At 44.3% G+C, this 19,594-nt stretch overlaps 1 long non-coding RNA gene across 1 annotated transcript; it reads left to right on the forward strand.

The window, feature by feature from the left end:
* The first annotated feature begins 17,786 nt into the window (after positions 1–17,786).
* Positions 17,787–19,342, forward strand: LOC125961032 (uncharacterized). Its single transcript, XR_007471327.1, has 2 exons — positions 17,787–18,096; positions 18,857–19,342. It is a non-coding gene; the product is annotated as an uncharacterized LOC125961032 (long non-coding RNA).
* Positions 19,343–19,594: the final 252 nt, after the last annotated feature.

Below are 19,594 nucleotides of genomic sequence, written 5' to 3' on the forward strand. Positions count from 1 at the left end.
AAGCCTGTTCCCCCCCTTCCAAAGACCCATCCAGGCCGTATGGGTCCTGGGGGCATAGGAGGGAGGCCAGGGGTATCAGGAGAGGTAGGCCGTAGGTGCCCTCCAAGGACGGAGGAGGAGAGGCGAGGAGAGGAGGGCGTTTGCCCTACCCAATCGATCACTGGAAGTCTGATGGACCCCCAGGTGAGGTCCCCTGACCTCTGAGAGTAGGGATGGGAAGCACGCGTGGGTCCCTTCCATTCCTTCAGTGTAAGCCCCAGCCCCAGAGCCCTCAGAGCCCTTTCCAGCCCTGTGGGTCCTGAGCATTGGCCCCACCCACCTCCAACCTCACCATTGCTTATGTCTCTCTCTCCACAGCCAAGTCCTCCTCCTCCACTCCACCCTTTTTTTTTCTTTTTCTCACTCTTCTTTCTTACTATTGTGGTACTGTTGTACCTTTGAGTTGTTGATTCATCTATATATTTATTTTTATATTCTTTCTAACATACCTGTTATTTTCCTAGTCTAATTTTATTTTTTACTTTATTATAGTACTTTTCTCATTTTTTTTTCTTTTTGGCTGCCCTACGTGGCTTGCAGGATCTTCTTCTCTAGCCTGGGGTTGGGCAGAAACTCCTGCAGTGGGAGAACCAAGTCCGAACTGCTGGACTAACAGAGAACCTCAGGGCCCAGAGAGTATTCATCAGAGTGAGGTTTCATAGAGTTCCTCATCTCAGCAGCAAGACCCAGCTCTAGCCAAGAGGCTACAGATTCCAGGGTTGGAAGGCTCAGGCCAAACAACCAGTATAACAGGAACACAATCCCAATCATAAAAAAGAAAAAAAAAAAGACACAGCAAAAAACTATGTCACAGTTTAAGGAGGACAGTAAAAATCTACAAGACCAAATAAATGAAGAGGAAATAGGCAACTTACCTGAAAAATAATTTAGAGTAATGATAGTAAAGACGATTCAGAATCTTGGAAACAGAATGGAAGCACAGATTGAGAAAATACAAAAAAATGTTTAAGAAAGCTCTAGAAGAACTAAAGAACAAACAAACAGAGATGAGCAACACAATAACTGAAATGAAAAATACACTAGAAAGAGTCAATAACAGAATAACAGAGACAGAAGAAAGAATAAGTGAGGTGGAAGAAAAAATGTTGGAAATAACTGCTGAGGAGCAGAATAAAGAAAAAAGTTTGAAAACACTTGAAGACAATCTGGGAGAACTCTGGGCCATCACTAATGCACAAACATTCAATTAATAGAGGTCCCAAAACAAGAAGAGAAAAAGAAAGTGTATGAGAAAATATTTGAAGAGATTACCATGGAAAACTTCCCTAACATGGCAAAGGAAATAATCACCCAAGTGCAGGAAGCACAGTTTCACATAGGATAAACCCAAGGAAAAACACACCAAGACACATATTAATCAAACTAACAAAAATTAAATTCAAAGAAAAATATTAAAAGCAGCAAGGGAAAAACAAAAGTAACATATAAAGTAATCCCCATAAAGTTATCAGCTGATTTTTCAGTGGAAACATGGCAGGCCAGAAGGGAGTGGCAGGTTATACTTAAAGTGATGAAAGAGAACAACCTACAATCAAGATTACTCTACCCAGCAAGGATCTCATTCAGATTCGATGGAGAAGTCAAAAACTTTTCAGACAAATAAAAGCTAACGGAATTCAGCACCACCAAAGCAGCTTTACAACAAATGCTAAAGAAACTTCTCTAAGCGGGAAACACAACAGAAGAAAAGCACCCACAAAACAAACCCAAAACACTTAAGAAAATGGTAATAGGAACATGCATATCAATAATAACCTTGAATGTAAATGGATTAAATGCCCCAACTAGAAGACATAGACTGGCTGAATGGATACAAAAACAAGACCTATATATATGCTGTTTACAAGAGATCCACTTCAGACCTAGGGACACATACAGAGTGAAAGTGAAGGGATGGAATAAGGTGTTCCATGCAAATAGAAATCAAAAGAAACCTGGAGTGGCAATACTTGTATCAGATAAAGTAGACTTTAAAATAAAGACTATTACAAGAGATAAGAAGGGACACCATATAATGAACAAAGGATCAATCCAAGAAGAAGATATAACAATTATAAATGTTTATGCACCCAACATAGGAGCACCTCCATACATAAAGCAAATGCTAACAACCATGAAAGTAGAAATCAACAATAACACAATAATAGCAGGGACTGTGACACCCCACTTACACCAATGGACAGATCATCCAAACAGAAAATAAATAAGGAAACACAAGCTTTAAATGACTCAATAGAGCAGATAGACCTAATTGATATTTGTAGAACATGCCACCCCAAAATGGCAGAATACACTTTCTTCTCAAGTGCACACAGAACATTCTCCAGGATTCATCATATCTTGGGTCACAAATCAAACCTCGGAAAATTTACAAAAATTGAAATCATATCAAGCATCTTCTCTGACCACAACGCTATGAGATTGGAATTCAATTACAAGAATAAAACTGTAAGAAATACACATACATGGAGGCTAAACAGTGCACTACTAAATAACTAAGGTATCACTGAAGAAATCAAACAAGAAATTAAAAAACATAGAAAAAATGACAATGAAATCACCCTGACCCAAAACCTATGGGACGCAGCAAAACCAGTGCTAAGAGGGAAATTTATACCCATTCAATCTCACCTCAAGACACAAGAAAAATCTCCAATAAACAAGCTAACCCTACACATAAAACAACTAGAGAAAAAGTACTAAGAAAACACCAAAGTCAGTAGAAGGAAAGAAATCATAAATATCAGAGCAGAAATAAATGAAATAGAAATGAAGAAAACAAAGCAAAGATCAATAAAACTAATAGCTGGTTCTTTGAGAAGATAAACAAAATTGATAAACCCTTAGGCAGACTCATCAAAAAAAAAGGGAGAGGACACAAATCAATAAAATTAGAAAAGAAAAGTAGAAATCACAACTGACACTGCAGAAATACAAAGGATTATAAGAGATTACTACAAACAACTGTATGCCAATAACATGAACAGCCATGAAGAAATGGACAAATTCCTGGAAAGGTACAATTTTCCAAGACTGAACCAGGAAGAATTAGAAAATATAAAGAGATGTATCACAGTAATGAAATTGAAACGGTAATTAAAAATCTTCCAACAAGCAGGGCTTCCCTGGTGGTGCAGTGCTTAAGAATCCGCCTGTCAATGCAGGGGACATGAGTTCAAGCCCTGGTCCGGGAGGATCCCACATACCGTGGAGCAACTATGCCCGTGCGTCAAAACTACTGAGCCTGTGCTCTACAGCCTACAAGCCACAACTACTGAAGCCCGTGTGCCACAACTGCTGAAGCCTACATGCCTAGAGCCTGTGCTCCACAACAAGAGAAGCCACCGCAATGAGGAGACTGTGCACCACAACAAAGAGTAGCCCCCACTCACCACAACTAGAGAAAGCCCGTGTGCAGCAGTGAAGACCCAATGCAGCCAAAAATTAAATAAATGAATGAATAAATAAATTTATATTTAAAAAATCTTCCAACAAGCAAAAGTCAAGGACCAGCTGGCTTCACAGAAAAATTCTATCAAATTCTATTCTATTCTATTCTATTGAATTCTATCGAATACTATTTAGAGGAGAGCTAACACCGATCTTTCTCAAACTCTTCCAAAAAATTGCAGAGGGAGAAAGACTCCCAAATTCACTGTATGAAGCCACCATCACCCTGATACCAAACAAAACCAGAAAAGATATCACAAAGAAAGAAAACTACAGGGCAATATCACTGATGAACATAGATGTAAAAATCCTCAACAAAATACTAGCATACAGAATCCAACAGCACGTTAAAAGGATCAGACACCATGATCAAGTGGGATTGGTCCCAGGGATTCTTCAATATACGCAAATAAAACAATCTGATACACCACATTAAGAAATTAAGGAATAAAAACCATACAATCATCTCAATCGATGCAGGAAAAGCTTTTGAAAAAATTCAACACTGATTTATGATAAAAACTCTCCAGGAAATGAGCATACAGGGAAGCTACCTCACCATAATAAAGGCCATATATGACAAACCCACCACAAGCCTCATACTCAATGGTGAAAAACTGAAAGCATTTCCACCAGGATCAGGAACAAGACAAGGATGTCCACTCTCACCACTCTTATTCAACATAGTTTTGGGAGTCCTAACTACGACAATGAGAGAAGAAAAATAAATAAAATGAATCCAAATTGGAAAAGAAGAAGTAAAATTTTCACTATTTGCTTATAACATGATACTACACATAGAAAATCCTAAAGATGTCACCAGAAAACTACTAGAACTAATCATTGTATTTGGTATGGTTGCAGGATACAAAATTAATGCACAGAAATCTCTGGCAATCCTATACACCAACAACAAAAAATCAGAAAGAAAAATTCAGGAAACACTCCTATTTACCATTACAACAAAAAGAATAAAATACCTAGGAATAAACCTGCCTAAGAAGGTGAAAGACTTGTACTCAGAAAACTATAAAACACTGATGAAAGAAATCAAAGGTGACGTAAACAGATGGAGAAATATACCATATTCTTGGATTGGAAGAATCAATATTGTGAAAATGACTATACTACCCAAAGCAATGTACAGATTCAATGCGATCCCTATCAAAGTACCAATCGCATTCTTCACAGAATTAGAACAAAAAAAATTGCAATTCGTATAGAAAGAAAAAAGACCCCGAATAGCCAAAGCAATCTTGAGAAAGAAAAACAGAGCTGGAAGAATCATGCTCCCTGACCTCAAACTGTACCACAAAGCTACAATAATCAAAACAGTATGGTATTTGCACAAAAACAGAAATATAGATCCATGGTACAGGATGGTACAGATACCCACAAACTTATGGGCACCTAATTTATGACAAAGGAGGCAAGAACATACAATGGGGAAAAGACAACCTCTTCAATAATTGGTGCTGGGAAAACTAGATAGGCAAATGTAACAGAATGAAATTAGAATATTCCCTAACAACATACACAAAAATAAACTCCAAATGGTTTAAAGACTTAAAAATGTAAGACCAGACACTATAAAACACTTAGAGGAAAATATAGGAAAAACACTCTTTGACATAAACCACAGCAACATCTTTTTTGACCCACCTACTAGAGTTACAGAAATAAAAACAAAAATAAACAAATCGGATTTAATTAAACTTAAAACTTTTGCACAGCAAACGAAACCATAAACAAGACAAAAGGACAATCCACAGAATGGGAGAAAATATTTGCAAATGAAGCAACAGACAAAGGGTTAGCCTCCAAAATATACAAACAGCTCATGGAGCTCAATATCATAAAAGCAAACAATGCAATTAAAAAATGGGCAGAAGACCTAAATAGACATTTCACCAAGGAAGACATACAGATGGCCAAGAGGCAAATGAAAAGATGTTCAACATCATGAATTATTAGAGAAATGCAAATCAAAACTACAATGAGGTATCACCTCATGCCAATCAGAATGGCCATTATCAAAAAAGCTAGAAACAATAAATTCTGGAAAGGGTGTGGTGAAAAGGGAACCCTCCCACACTGTTGGTGGGAATGTAAATTGATACAACCACTATGGAAAACAGTATGGAGGTCCCTTAAAAAAATAAAAAGAGAACTACCATATGACCCAGCAATCCCACTACTGGACATATACCCTGAGAAAACCATAATTCAAAAAGAGACATGCACCACAATGTTAATTGCAGCGATATTTACAATAGCCAGGACATGGAAGCAATCTAAATGTCCATCGACAGATGAACGGATAAGGAAGATGTGGCAATATATACAATGGAATATTACTCAGTCATAAAAAGAAACGAAATTGAGTTATTTGTAGTGAGGTGGATGGACATAGTCTGTCATACAGACTGAAGTAAGTCAGAGAGAGGAAAAAAAAATACCGTATGCTAACGCATATATATGGAATCTAAGAAAAACAAAAAAGGTACTGATGAACATAGTTCCAGGGCAGGAATAAATAGGTAGATATAGAGAATGGACTTGATGACACAGCGTGGGGGGCAAAGTGAACGTAGCATCGACGTATTTACACTACCGAATGTAAAACAGTTGGCTGGTGGGATGCAGCAGCATAGCACACGGAGATCAGCTAGATGCTTTGTGATGACCTAGAGGGGTCGGATAGGGAGGATGGGAGGGAGCCTCAAGAGGGAGGGGAAATGGCGATATGTGTATGCATATGTCTGACTCGCTTTGTTGTGCAACAGAAACTAGCACAGTATTGCGAAGTAAGTATACTCTAATAAAGATGTATGTTTTTAAAAAAGATATGACTTTAAGAGTGATCACAGATTTAATTTTCCAGGTATACTGAAAAAAACCAGAGTGGTGAAATTGCACTAAAGATGACAATAGCAACCAACTTCATTTTTATTTTATCTGCACATTGCACAAGAACTTTTAACCCTGTACATCACTGCTTTTTAGAAGAGAAATTTCTTTCATTATAGGATCCCTTTTTTTAATAAATAAATTTATGTATTTTATTTATATTTTTTAGAAAAGAATAATTTATTGATAGAAAACTATCAGGAGTTAATGAGTTCTAATTTACACTTGGGAGTAAAGCAAACTCTAAAAATGGTCACATTGATGAAATAATGAATACATAATTTAATATGCTACTGAAAACTTAAGAAAAATAACCAAAGTCTAGAACTACATAATTTTCGGTTATTAAATACAAAAGCATTTTCATGCAACTTCCAGAGATTCTTGCATGTTGTATAACATTTCTTTCTTAAAAGTGCATTCTTGCATAATAGTAACAGAAACAAAATACATTTTTTATTATGTATTTATCAATACATTTCATTTCAAATTTATCAATAATGTATATAGCTTATAGCACATTTCAGGAAATGTCTATATGACAATACTGTGTTATTTGGGGTGTTTTGGATTCTCTAAAATTAAGCTAAGAGAAAATTAGGAGCTCAAAATAATGATTTAAATAGAGATCCTCTTGTACAGTATTCTTGAAAATGGTGCCCCATGGATGTTCAAATAAAATGACAGATAAATGGAATTCTAAGGCACATGTGCAGCAGATTTTCTATTCTAATAAAAGCCATTATTGATTTTCAAAACTTTATTTTCGAATCCAAACAATTAATTTTAAAAAATACTTATTTCATGATAGAGTAAACAGGAAACCTGGCTCTTAGGAAAAGAAATCTAGCTTTACTCTTTCTAAATCTTGCAGTGCAACTTTACAGAAGTCCAGAATTTTAGACAGTATTTTTAATAACCCAGCCTTTCTGAAAATATACAGCCTAATCAAGGATCCAGAACTGACAATGTTTTAAATGTCAACTTTACTTTGTAAAGTGCCAACTTTTCTTTGTAAACTAGTAGCAAAATTTTGGAATTATACAATGGGTAAACCCTTATTTACATTTAATTTTTAATATCAGTAGTTTTATTTTGCAGGGTAATTTAATTTACTGTATTAAGAAGAAGAAGTCTATGAAAGTAAGGCCATAGTATTATTTACCTTTCAATCCTCATAACAGTTCAAATTCTGAAATATTGGAGGGTCTCAGAAAATAGTTGTTAATAAATGAAAATTTGATTAAGGAATGAATAAGGTGATTTAGATGATCTTTCTCCTGAATGACACATTTATGTGGTTGATTCCAGAGTCATATTTTCCCGTAGGATCAGATGGATGCTATCGTCTCTCCTGTGTGTTTGTGTGTGTATGCTTTAATTTTTATTTTTAGCACCAGTGGAAATCCTACAACTTGCTATTTCCATTGAACAGTCCATCATCAACATCTTTCCAAGTCAACATCTTTACACCTATAGATTTACTTCATGTAAAAATATCAAAAACTAAATACAAATTAATAATATTGCATTGTGTAGACATACTAGAATTTCCTTACCTGATCCCTCTTAATGGCTATGTTTACTGAATGTTCCGTTTTTATATTAAATATTTCTGATATCAGTAATCTTATTACACATGCATTTGCACAAATGTTGCTCACACACCGGTTTCTTATCATTGGACTTTGCTTGTGGAATATGTAAAGATGAATTTGTGGTCAAGTTTATCATTCATTTCTTGGATGATTTTTGCACTTCTAAAAAGCATGCAAAAAAAAATGCTTTACAAGGACTCCATTTTGAAACCACAGAATAAAAATCATTCATACATGTTTTCTACGTGTACTTTCATTGTTTCAGTTTTAGAGTCCACGCAGCCCAAGTCCCCGCAAAATCCCTAAGTGCTCCCAGGAGCAGGGACCCGCCCTAGCGCTGTGGGCCGCTAGTACGCCCTCCCGGCCGGGAATCGCGTGGGGAGCGCTTCTCCGCGGCAGCCTCCCGGCGACCTCTTCCCAGTCCCCCGCCCTCTTCTTCTGTGGCCGGGGTCGCTTCCCGCGGTACTGATACAGGAGCTAGCGCCGAGACGGACGCCCCGGGACGAACTCGTGCATTTGGGAGGCCTGCGCTGTACCCTCGCCGGCCGGCAATCGGGATCCATGCCTCAGACTTTCCCGCCGCTTGTCGGGCGCCAAGTGGCGGCCGCTTTGAGACCGTCCCTTCCATCCGGAGCTTCAGTGCCCATTGCGAGGGCTGGGACTCAGCCGCCGTGCCCGAGTCAGAGTTCCGGGAGGCCGGCGAGGCTGGCGGCGACTGTTCCGGTGGCGCCGGGACGTGGGCGGTTCATGTTGTCGCTGGAGATTGACCGAGCAGGTCTATACCTTCTGAGGCTGGCGCTGAGCTGTGGGGAGGTTTGGGTATACTGGATGGGTCGACCAGCACGCCGTGGTTCCCCTCGGGTAACGGGGACCACGGGCCTGTTTTGTGTGACCAGGAGAGTGTGTCCGTGCCTGGCGTCCTCCTCCGTGTGTCCCGTTGGTCGTACATTCTCATATTTTCCAACTCGCCTGGAGGTTGGGAGCAACACGGATGTACGAAGACATCACCAACCCTAACCCTAACCCTAACCCTCACCCTCCCTTTTTGACCTTCAATGAGCCTTTCTGCATGTGTGTATTTGGGAAGGTTTCCTTGACTTCGAGAATGAGGAATATGTGCTCTTTTTTCTCTTATCTGGGCAGGGCCCAGCCTCCTCTCTCACTCCTGATATTTTGGAGTATCTGTCCACAGGGGAGAAACTCCAGCTGTTCACCCTGGGACCCATCTATTCCCTGCCTCATAGGGATAGTGCAGGTGTTTAGACCACAGACTTCAATCCTGAAATCTGTTACATTGGAAGTGGCAGTTCCAGGACTCTGAAGAGCTACTCTGCTGGACCTCCAATGGCAGACCCTGGTCACTTTCATACAGTGCTTCACCACCCAGGCCCTCTCCTGGGCCATCATGCCCAGATCTCCGAGGCAGGTGGTGATGACGCACTTGGCCACACTGTTGAACTGGGTGACAGTGGCATGGATGGTTTGTGCCATGTGCTCATTTCCAAATGTGTTTTCTGGGACCAGATGGAGCCCAGGCACTGAGTGGGAACCACCTTCTTGAACACGTCCTGGGGAGCAGGGGGAACGTCACATGGGTCTGACACACCCCGTCTTTGCATGCCCGGCAGGGTCATCACTGACAGTGGGAGCTCAGAAGTGGAGGATGTAGCCCAGCCTGCCCATCTCCACTAACTGCCAGCTCCACAAGGCAGCTCAATTCTGCTCAACCCAAGGGAGCATCTTCAACCCACCACGGTCACCCTTCTGCTCTAATTCCTTGTTCAAATGCACATTGCTCTGTGCAGCTACAACCAGGGGCTTTGTCTGTTTCTGTCCCTTGAGGTTAAGGGCACTTCAGATGTGTAATAGGTGCTGAGGCTGCTGAGTCTCTGGGCAGATTGTGGGGTGACCCGGGTACCTGGCTGCACACAGTGAGCTCTCCTCCCCCAGGCAATGGACCAGGCTCTGCCTGATGTTCCCTCTGTTCTACCTCTTTTAATCTGCACAGCCACTGTGTGGGAAGTCCTCTCATTGTCCATCTCTACTGATCTCAGGTGGACAGTGAACTTGCCCAGGTTACGTGGTTGATAAGTGGTGGAGCTGGGGATCTGCACCCTGATCATAGGAGTCCAGGCCATGGAAAGGAAGGTGTGGGACCCCAGGCCCACCATGAGCGCCCACCTACTCCACATGCCCATCGGAGCCAATGGTCTTGGTGCAGCTGTCTCTAGCACTGCGTTGACCCTTCTTCTGACCCTTCAGCAAGAACCTTGGAGCTGGCACTAGAGCAGGATAAAGAGAAAGGTTCACCCACGTAACTGACTTTCCCTGTGCCTTTCCCCAAACAGAAACATCTACTGTCTTTAAAAGGAATACCCAGCCCCTAAACCCTAACGCAGAGAATCTTCCCTGCCCACAGTCCCTCTTACCCTCTGGCTTTGCCTCAGTGGACTCTAAAATCTCCTTCTGGATCAGGAAAATGGGGCATGGTGTTTCATGTCTGAGGCAGGCAAACTGATCTGCATGTAGGCCAACTTTAGCCTAAAAAAGGGACAGAGCAGGGGCTGCCAGGTAAGCTGCAGGTACTAACACAACCAGGTGCCTAGGATGAGAGACAGAGCGTGGGGAGAGTCACGTGTGGAGCAGAGCCGGATGCCTGGCCTCACTCAATGCTGTGCACCCGAAGCACCCTCCTTTGGCTCTTGGACCCAGATGATGGCCTCAGCCCACTTCCAACCCCACTGTGGTTATCCTTGTACTGGAAGGCCTGAGCCCGGCAGAGATTGTGTGAGTCTGGTCTTCTTACTGACACTCTTCTCTCCAAGGTCATGGGCACAGCATACTCCATCCTCCATGCACATGAGCATCAGAACTGAGCTTGAGACAGCTTTGTGAACATGTTGCTCACCTCACCTCCTCTTCTGGTCCCCAGTTATGGGTGCCAGAGAAGGTTGATGTAGGGAGGGCAGGTGGAGTGAGATGGGGCTATGGAGGGGATGAGTCTCTCAGGGACTAACCCAACCCCTCTGATTCCAGGGAGGCTGGGACCCTATCCACAGCTTTCTGACTCATTTGCTTCTTCAGGGGAAGCCCCCAGACATAAGCATTCCTATGGGAACTGAAAGGTGTGTGAGCTCCAGTGTTCTGCCTGTCCTTGCCCAGCACAGCCTCCAGACTCCCACTCTGTGCTGAGGCCTAGCACAGTGATATTTGGGTCGACAGAGGAGCCTGTGAGCCCAAGACCACTCAGAGTTTTAGTTGGTCCTGTGGTTCATATTTGTGTTGTAATATGGGAGGAGCACCCATATCCAGAGGCAGCCATGGGGGCATCACTTCTCATGCACTCTGGGCATGACTACTTAAGATGTCTAGAGAGATGATCTGAAACTCAGTTTATAATTTAGCCCCAGGGATTGTGTCTGTTTTATTCTTTAAATTTAGTGTCTAGGAAAATGCCTGCATGTACTGGGTACTTAATCTGTATTGCTGAATGAGTGAATGCCAACCAGAACCATCCCAGGTATCTGGGTGGGCCTGGAGTTCCCAGAAATTCCTAATCTGTCCATACCAAGGACTAGGTCCAGAACAAGATGGATGCAAACACAAAGCTTCTTTGCAAATAGGAAATCAGGGTGATTTTCATGTGCTTTTCCAAACTCACAAAGACCACAGGCCGGTGCTGGATGAGGCAGAGAGTTTCTTCACTGGGGAGAGAGAAATATATATGTGAAGACACACAGCATGGCCAGCAGCCTTCTCTTCAGAGCCAGCCACCAGGCAAGCATCTACCATGACTTGCTACAGTAACACTAGGAGGTTCATACTTTTATCCACCTACTTGTGAGAAGAGCAAAGTGAAGCTCAGAGAGGTGCGGTGACATTCCAAAGACACACAGATAAAGGTGTGGCACTCCCCACCATGCTGTGGCTGGCGCAGCCCTCGCCTATGAAACTGATCATGCAGGACCTGCTGGGCAGTAATGAAGGCCTGATTGGAGCAGAGGAACAGCGTGGTGTAGGTGATGTTTCTACCTGGGAAAGCTGGTACCAGGGACTCTCCGTGATTCTTCCTTGTGCCTGTTTTGAGGGGCAGCATTATTCAGGTATCATCTGGGGACAGGGTTGTCTCTTTTCACACCATGTAGACAAGGAAGGACATATACACAATGGCAACACCATAAATCACCAGTAGGATCAGGATGTGGAGTTCAGACCAGAAACCAGTAGCATAGCAGGAACTGGTGCAAGAGGAGGACCTGAGTGCCCACCCCGAAAAAGGTTCTATGTTTAAAAGTACAATTTAAGTGGAAGGGGGTAATAGACCGTTGACGCCTTCAAGACATTCTCTTATCTGAGGAACACCAGCACCTCCCGGTTTTAAGTGCATCATCCCAGTTAGACATCAGTAAACACCACTGTAGACATGAGAAAATAGAGGGTTAGGAATTACAAACAAGTACTCAAGATCATGCAGGTCAACAAACAGGGAACTGCCCAAAGCACGGGCTGCATGACATTCCCTCTGAGGCTTGCCTCAGCTGCCTGAGGCTTGGTCTGCTCTTCATGTGGAGCAGAAGGCCCTGGAAAACCACATTCCTCAGAGGACCCCAGGCACTTACCAGATTCATGTTTGGGTTCTAGGCCAACCCTGATCACCTGTAAGTCTTGGGGTTTGAGACTCCTCTGCACCTGTTCTCACTGAAGACCAGAATTTGATGTTGTTGGTGGCCTGCCCCTTGCCTAGAAACGTGGAAGAGTTGAACCCATTGACCAGCTCCTCAAAGATCTCTGGGTGGAACTCTGCAAAGACACTGTCTGGTAGCTGGGCCAGGAGTGATCAGGAGCCTATCTGAACATCGCCACAGGGAGAGTCCCAATGAGAATTTCTATTCCTCAGTTCAGGAACAGAGAGGCATCTGTCAAATCCCCCAGCCAGGGGGGAAAGCAGATGAAAGCTCTAGGGATCAGGTTTAACATGTGCGCAGATGACCTGGGTCTCAAGCGCTCACCTCTCATCCTGCCAGCCACGAACTGGGTTTGGGCATGAGAGACCCCCCCACCCCCAGGCTGCCGACACTTGACAACCTGCTCCTGCCCTGGAAGGCAATACCCCTCCTTCCCTGGCCCCGCCACCCCCTTCACACACAAACAATGCTGGGCTGCCCTCTTTTACCTTTCAGTACCTCCTGCCAAATGGCCAGAGGTATCGGTGATGAGGGATGAGCAATGTCCACAGCGACAGAAAAGTCCCTCAGCCCAGAGCCTCTGAAAAGTGGGGAACAACAGAATAGATTGTTCTCTTGAGAGTCTCCAGTCGAGTGAGTTCTTGGGGGCTCTTCCTATAATGTGGGTGTCTCGTTACCAGTGTTTAAGTTCTGTTGGGGACTCTCACCAAGGAAGTGAGGTCACTTATTCAAGATTTTATTATCTGGGATCCTCCCTTCCATCAAATCTACACAAATCCGCTTCTAGGCTGTTAACTGCCCCTCCCACACAATGTCATCCTCTTTTTTTGTACACGATGAGAGGACACAGCCCTGGCCACAGCTGTCTGGAAATGTAGCTAGGGTCCTAAATTTCAGAAGATAGAACTGAAATCAGTCCCTTTTCTCACCAGTTCTGTGTCCTGGAAAACACTCTGCTCCTCTCAGCTGTTCCTCAGTCTTCCAACCTGCACAGTGGAGATCGGGCTAGAATGTCCTTTCTAGGAGCATCACCATGTGCATTGAGATAATATCTATAACAGCTGTAGCTAGTGTCACGTGTGTCTAAGGCACAAAGGAGAGACTGGAAAATTACAAGAAGGGGTGGGACACAGCATAAAATAACTCAAAAGATGTCTGAGTTTCAGGAAGGTGATATTGGAACTGTCACTTCCCCTCTTAGCCTCACTTTTAGGTCAGCAGCATGAGGGGGTTGAAATTAATGGAAATTCACACATTGTCACCCTTTGGAGTAAAACTGTTCAGTTGTTTCCTGTTATAATTTGAATGAGACTCAAGTGACTCAAATTGGCCTGTGTGGTGGGCAGCCTCCACATGGCATCCAGTGACACCACCTTTCCTATACATACCTCTGTGTAACTAAGTGGTTAGCAAATACCCCAATCAGTAGATTTTAGCCGAAGTGATGGAATGTGATGCGTACGCTTTAATTTCAAAAATCGCTCACCTTCCTTTTATTCCCTCTCTAATTTTCCACTTCTCTCTCTCTTATCCCTGAATTGAGGAATCAAGCACAGATGTTTTGAGCTGTCATATAAAGAGCCCCACAAAGGAGAGAATCGAGGCATTGCCCAAGTCAACACACAGAAAGAAACTCAAACTCCAAATCCAACCTGCATCCTGAACACTGTGAGTAAAGTTGGGACCAAATCCTCTGTCACTTGAGTCTCAGTTGAGGCTGCAGCCCCAGCCTGTGAGACACGTTGATGCAGAGGAGTCCATTATGCTGTGCCCGTATTTCTTACCCACAAAAATTGCGAGCTATTAAATGTATGTAATTTTAAGATGCAAGGTTTGGGGTAAATGTTGTTAGAAAGAAACAGATACCTAACAGTCTAGCAGACCCCAGGATATGGCCCTGACTTCCTGACTCCCCCTAACCCCCGCAGTTTTTTCTCCAGTTCTACTCATCACTTTCTAGCATCTCTGGTCCACTCACCTCTGCCCACAGGTGTCTGCAGCAGTGGTGACTTCTCCCTGACATGCTGCTCCCAGATATGTGAGGGTTGGTTCGCTGTTGTCATTCTGGTCCCCGTAACTCTCACTCCAGTGAGGCCTCTGAGACCCTCCTACCCAGGGACTCGCCAAACCTCCCTCAGAGCACAGTCTTTATTTCCAGTCTCACACTTGCTCTTTTCTTTCATATGTCTTGCTCCTGTATTTTGCCCATCTCTGCTCCAGGCTGTGAGCTCCTGGAAACTAGGGAACTCTTGGTCATTTTGTGCCCCACACAAGGGCACCTGGCAGAGAAGGAGTGCATGGTGCATAGTTGCTGAAGGAATATGTGTGACTATCTTGGCGCCCTCCTCCCTTTTAAGCAGTTGGACTGTGGAGGTGAATGCTACTGACAAGAGTTTAAAGTTGTATGTGTAACAGGGGGGACCACAAAGCCCTCTACGTGGCCCTCAGTGGGCATCAGTGATGCAAAAGCCTGTCTGCTCCTAGGTGAACAGCACTACAACTGTGGTCCTGGGCCTGCACACCCCTCAAAAACTGGTACCTTTATTTGGGTGTCCTCAACACAGAAGCTCTTCAGAGTCACAGGGGCATAGAGTAGAACATACAGGCTCCAGGGCAGTGCAGTGAAAGTGGCCCCAGAAGCTTCCTTTCCCCCACCGTTTTGTCCATCACTGTGGTGTCTCTTTGCTCGTCAGGGATGACCTCAGCCAAAACAATGATATCCCCACATTCAAATGAGGACCACGAGGCACCAACTAAGACTGGTCTTCTTCCTAGAACCCTGGCTCCGGGTCTGAGGCTCTGCCCCCTTGTGCTCACAAGGCCTCGTTTCCCCAGCTAATCCCTCCTCTGAGGGACCTCCGTGAAGTGGAAAGCATTTTGCCAAACTCTCAGAACACAGTGGTCAGTGGTGGAGAACCAAGTTTCTCAGCAGTCTTTCCAAGCATGCAGAACACTTGCAATCCGCCACGGCAAGCAGACAATTTGTAGAGAAAGAAAGCCCTTCTCCCCTGCAGCACTGTCTACACTGGGGAATGGGGTGTGTGCTCAGCCTGGGTCTAGAAGATCAGAATGGTGGACTGTAAGACCCCAGGCCCTGTCCGCTGGAGAACACGAGGGAGATGGCCCAGGCCCAGGCAGGACTATGGGAACTTGGAGAATCCCCCTCATTCTTTCGACCTCTGGACACACTGCCAGAGGGGTGGACGCCCCTGTTCCATGGCAGAGCTCTCTCCAACATCTTCTTGCTCTCCTCAACACTTACATATTGTTTTCTCTTCCTTAACCACCCTCGCATCATCCCCAGCTGTTAACCCTATTTCTATTTGTACATACATGTGTCTGCATGGAGATGCGGAGAGAGTAATGGCCCAAACTGAGCCGAGTTGGCAGGAATTCACCAGGATCTTAAGGGCTCTTATTTCAAAACCAAACATGATGGGAGGGACTGAGTACTGGCTTAGGGAGCTGGATTCCTCACTTTTATTCCGGCCTCTGCTCACATATGGTGTCCTAGACAAGTCCCTGCCTCTTTCTGGGCTTCAGTTTTCAAATTATATAAAGAGGGTTTCGATGCAGAGTTACATAGGCACGTGCACAGCCAGAAAGTTTCTCAGGCTCCAGCAACAGTAGATGGGTGGTTGACGTGAGTGAGCTCAGGCAGGCACAGGTACACAGGCCTCCTAACACGGGCAGATGTAGGCGGACATGTAGCAGGAGTGACCAAGATACCTGTCGATGTCCTAGCACAAGCAAGAGACAGGGCGCCTGTACCCCACCTCCCTGCACCAGCATGAACACTGCAAGAAGGGCTCTCCTCAAAGGTGAGCTCTGTCTGATGCCCCCACCTGCTGTGTCTAAAAGGTCCACATTCTCTGGAGCCCTAAGCACGAAGATCATTCACAGTGGAGTGGTTCCCAGCAAGTAAATTGGGGATGGAAGTGATATTTTCTTTGTAGAGGCTCAGGCCCTGGAGACACGCTCCCTGATTTGCCATACATTTTCCCTTTACAACTGAGTGGAATAAACCCAAGGAACATACCCGTAGTTGAAAGCACATGTTGTTGTTGGACAATCCACAAATCGAAGGTTGCTGGGTCCCTGAATCTCTTATTGGAAGAAAATCAACAAGCAGAATCATTTGCTATTTCAAAGCCTTTGTTGAGCCTTTATATGATGTGAGTGTAAGTTTATGAAAGGTTCAAACAACTGATATTTTCATGTATATCTGTTAAGCAGCTAATTTTAAAGTCTGTAACAAAAGTATGTTCTGAAGAAATTTTTTCAAGAAAAATTACTTTCCAAAGTCTGAAAACAGAAAATCCCACATGAAGTTCTGAAAGGATAAGTTTTAAAATGTAATTCATGAGTTTGTTTATTTAAGAAACTGATTATGAATTTTGTAAATAATTTTGGATATTAGAAATGTGTATCTTAAATACATTATCATTTTGTTTTCTGATATTTTATATTTAACGTATTTTACATTACTTTCTTGTGCATAAAATATAATTGAATAAAGGTGGTCATAAGCAGAATGTTTTTTCTTGTTTCCTTAATTTTTGAGAGGATTTGCTAAATGAGGGAAAACACAGTTTGATTCCCTCCCTGACAAGCTCCAAGGTATGCCAGCTGTATTCCACTGCCTCAGATAGCTAACGGTTTCTTGGAATTAACTGTGGACTCCTATTCTCAAATGAGGAAAAGTCCATAGATTTTCTACTCCCATCTTCTGTTTCAGTTATTTGTGTTTGTGATCAACTCTGTATATTACTATAGAGAATTTTATTCCAAGCAGAGGAGCTATCCTCTGTGTCTAACACGTTGAAGATCCAGTGGAGAATCTGATGATGGAAATTGGTTGCTCTTTTCTAGGGACCTGAAATTGATGCTGTCATTGTAGCATAGAATAGAGGTTATTATCATTTTTGGGGGGATGACCTAAAAACCAGATAACATGGCTCCAAAGAGTGGGGCACATCCCAGGCAAGAGAGCCGGCATGGCTTGAACAGAGCATCACCAGTGTCATCAGCAGAGAGTCTGAGGCACTGAGATTTTGAGTAACTTAGCATCCTGGCTGGGAGGGGGCACATGTTCTCCAGTGAGTTCGAGCATCCTACACTTCCCCCAAGGGCCTGCAGGGGGGGCACGAAGCCACTATGTCACAGGCGATGGGGCGCATGCGCAACTGCACCCGCACTTGATGGGCGGTCTTCCCTGAGGACGGAGTGGAGGTGCCATGGCGGTTGCGGGCCCGCGTGTGGGGCTGGCTGGTCTGCGGGAGGACGATGTTCCCCACCCGCGCCCCGGCCGGTGCAAAGGGGCTGTGCCCGTTCCTCGACGCTCCGCGTCTTCCTTTCCGGCCGCCCCGCGCGGTGTATCCCCACCTTCTCAGGTAACGTTCGATGTCGCTTGTTGTCCCTCGGATCCGGTCTCCGAGGGGCCGGCGGCGTGGAGGCTGTTCCCGGCGGGGCGTCTATTCCGGACGCGGGGCGGTTGGCGGGAGGAGCTCCGCCCAAGGCGGAGCGCGGGAAGCGCGTGCCCTCGTGGGCGGCGCGGCTGGGCCCCAGACCCTCGGGCCGCGGGGAAGGAGCTGGGGCGCGGGCGACCGGGAGAGTTCACCGTCGCGGACTGACTCTGCTGCGTTTCCTCAGACGCCCCCGGAAGGTTGTAAAAATGTCCCCTTTTTTTAGCGGCCAAGAGAAATGTTTCCGCCCCTTGTCCTCAACCGCACGGAATTATCCACTTATTCCTTTGTTCAAAGACCTTAACTAACAGACTATACACGGATGATGTGCAGGTAACGTGGATGTAGTTTAAAACGTATTGAAAGAGTAAAAAAACAGGGCTTCCCTGGTGGCGCGGTGGTTGAGAGTCCGCCTGCCGACGCAGGGGACACGGGTTCGTGCCCCTGTCCGGGAAGATCCCACATGCCGCGGAGCGGCTGGGCCCGTGAGCCATGGCCCTGAGCCTGCGCGTCCGGAACCTGTGCTCCGCAACGGGAGAGGCCACAACAGTGAGAGGCCCGCGTACCGCAAAATAAAAATTAAAAAAAGAGTAAAAAAAAACAGTGTAGTAAAACACACTATGTTAAGTTTTATACTTTAAACATGTCAGAATCAGAATTTATTGTATTTTACTTTTCCATCTTAAAGGAATAAAATTATTTGGAGCGTATTGTCAGCTATGGATCGGCACTTGCCTTCTACCTCGACAAGGATTAAATCAGGTGCTGGTGCAGCTGCTGCAGCCGCTGACCTTCAACACCCCCTGAAAGGAGTTCAGGGTGGAGAGCGGAAATAACGTGCTCTGTGCTCGGGGAAAGCTGGCAGGACAGCTCTTCAGAGAGTTAGATACTTTCAGGAGCTGATTTTATGAGCCCAGTTCTTGTATCTCCTCGTGTCTAGAGAAGCACTGAAATCCTTCATGGTGACGTCACTAGCCGGAGCCTGCATGAGACGAGCAGAAACCTTCTGCAAAAATTATATGTGCTCGATTGCGTGTACTCCCCCTTCACCAAAATTGCATATATACTGGCCTTCCCCCTGCCTCTTTGGAACAGTTTCTTGGAGCCATCTGAGATTCTGTCTCCCAGGATATAGTCTTTATTTTGCCCCCAATAAAACTTAACTCACAACTTTCATGTTGTGCTATTTTCTTTACGTCACCAATATTTATTATTTATTTATTTTTACAAATAATTCTTTTTTAAATTTATTTAATTTATTTTATTTTTGACTGCATTGGGTCTTCGTTGTTGCATGGGCTTTCTCTAGTTGTGGCAAGCGGGGTCTACTCTGTTGTGGCGCACGGCTTCTCATTGCGGTGGCTTCTCTTGTTGCAGAGCATGGACTCTAGGTGCGTGGGCTTCAATAGTTGTGGCTTGCAGGCTC

The sequence above is a fragment of the Orcinus orca genome, chromosome 14 (assembly GCF_937001465.1).
Source record: "Orcinus orca chromosome 14, mOrcOrc1.1, whole genome shotgun sequence".
Classification (NCBI taxonomy): Eukaryota; Metazoa; Chordata; class Mammalia; order Artiodactyla; family Delphinidae; genus Orcinus; species Orcinus orca.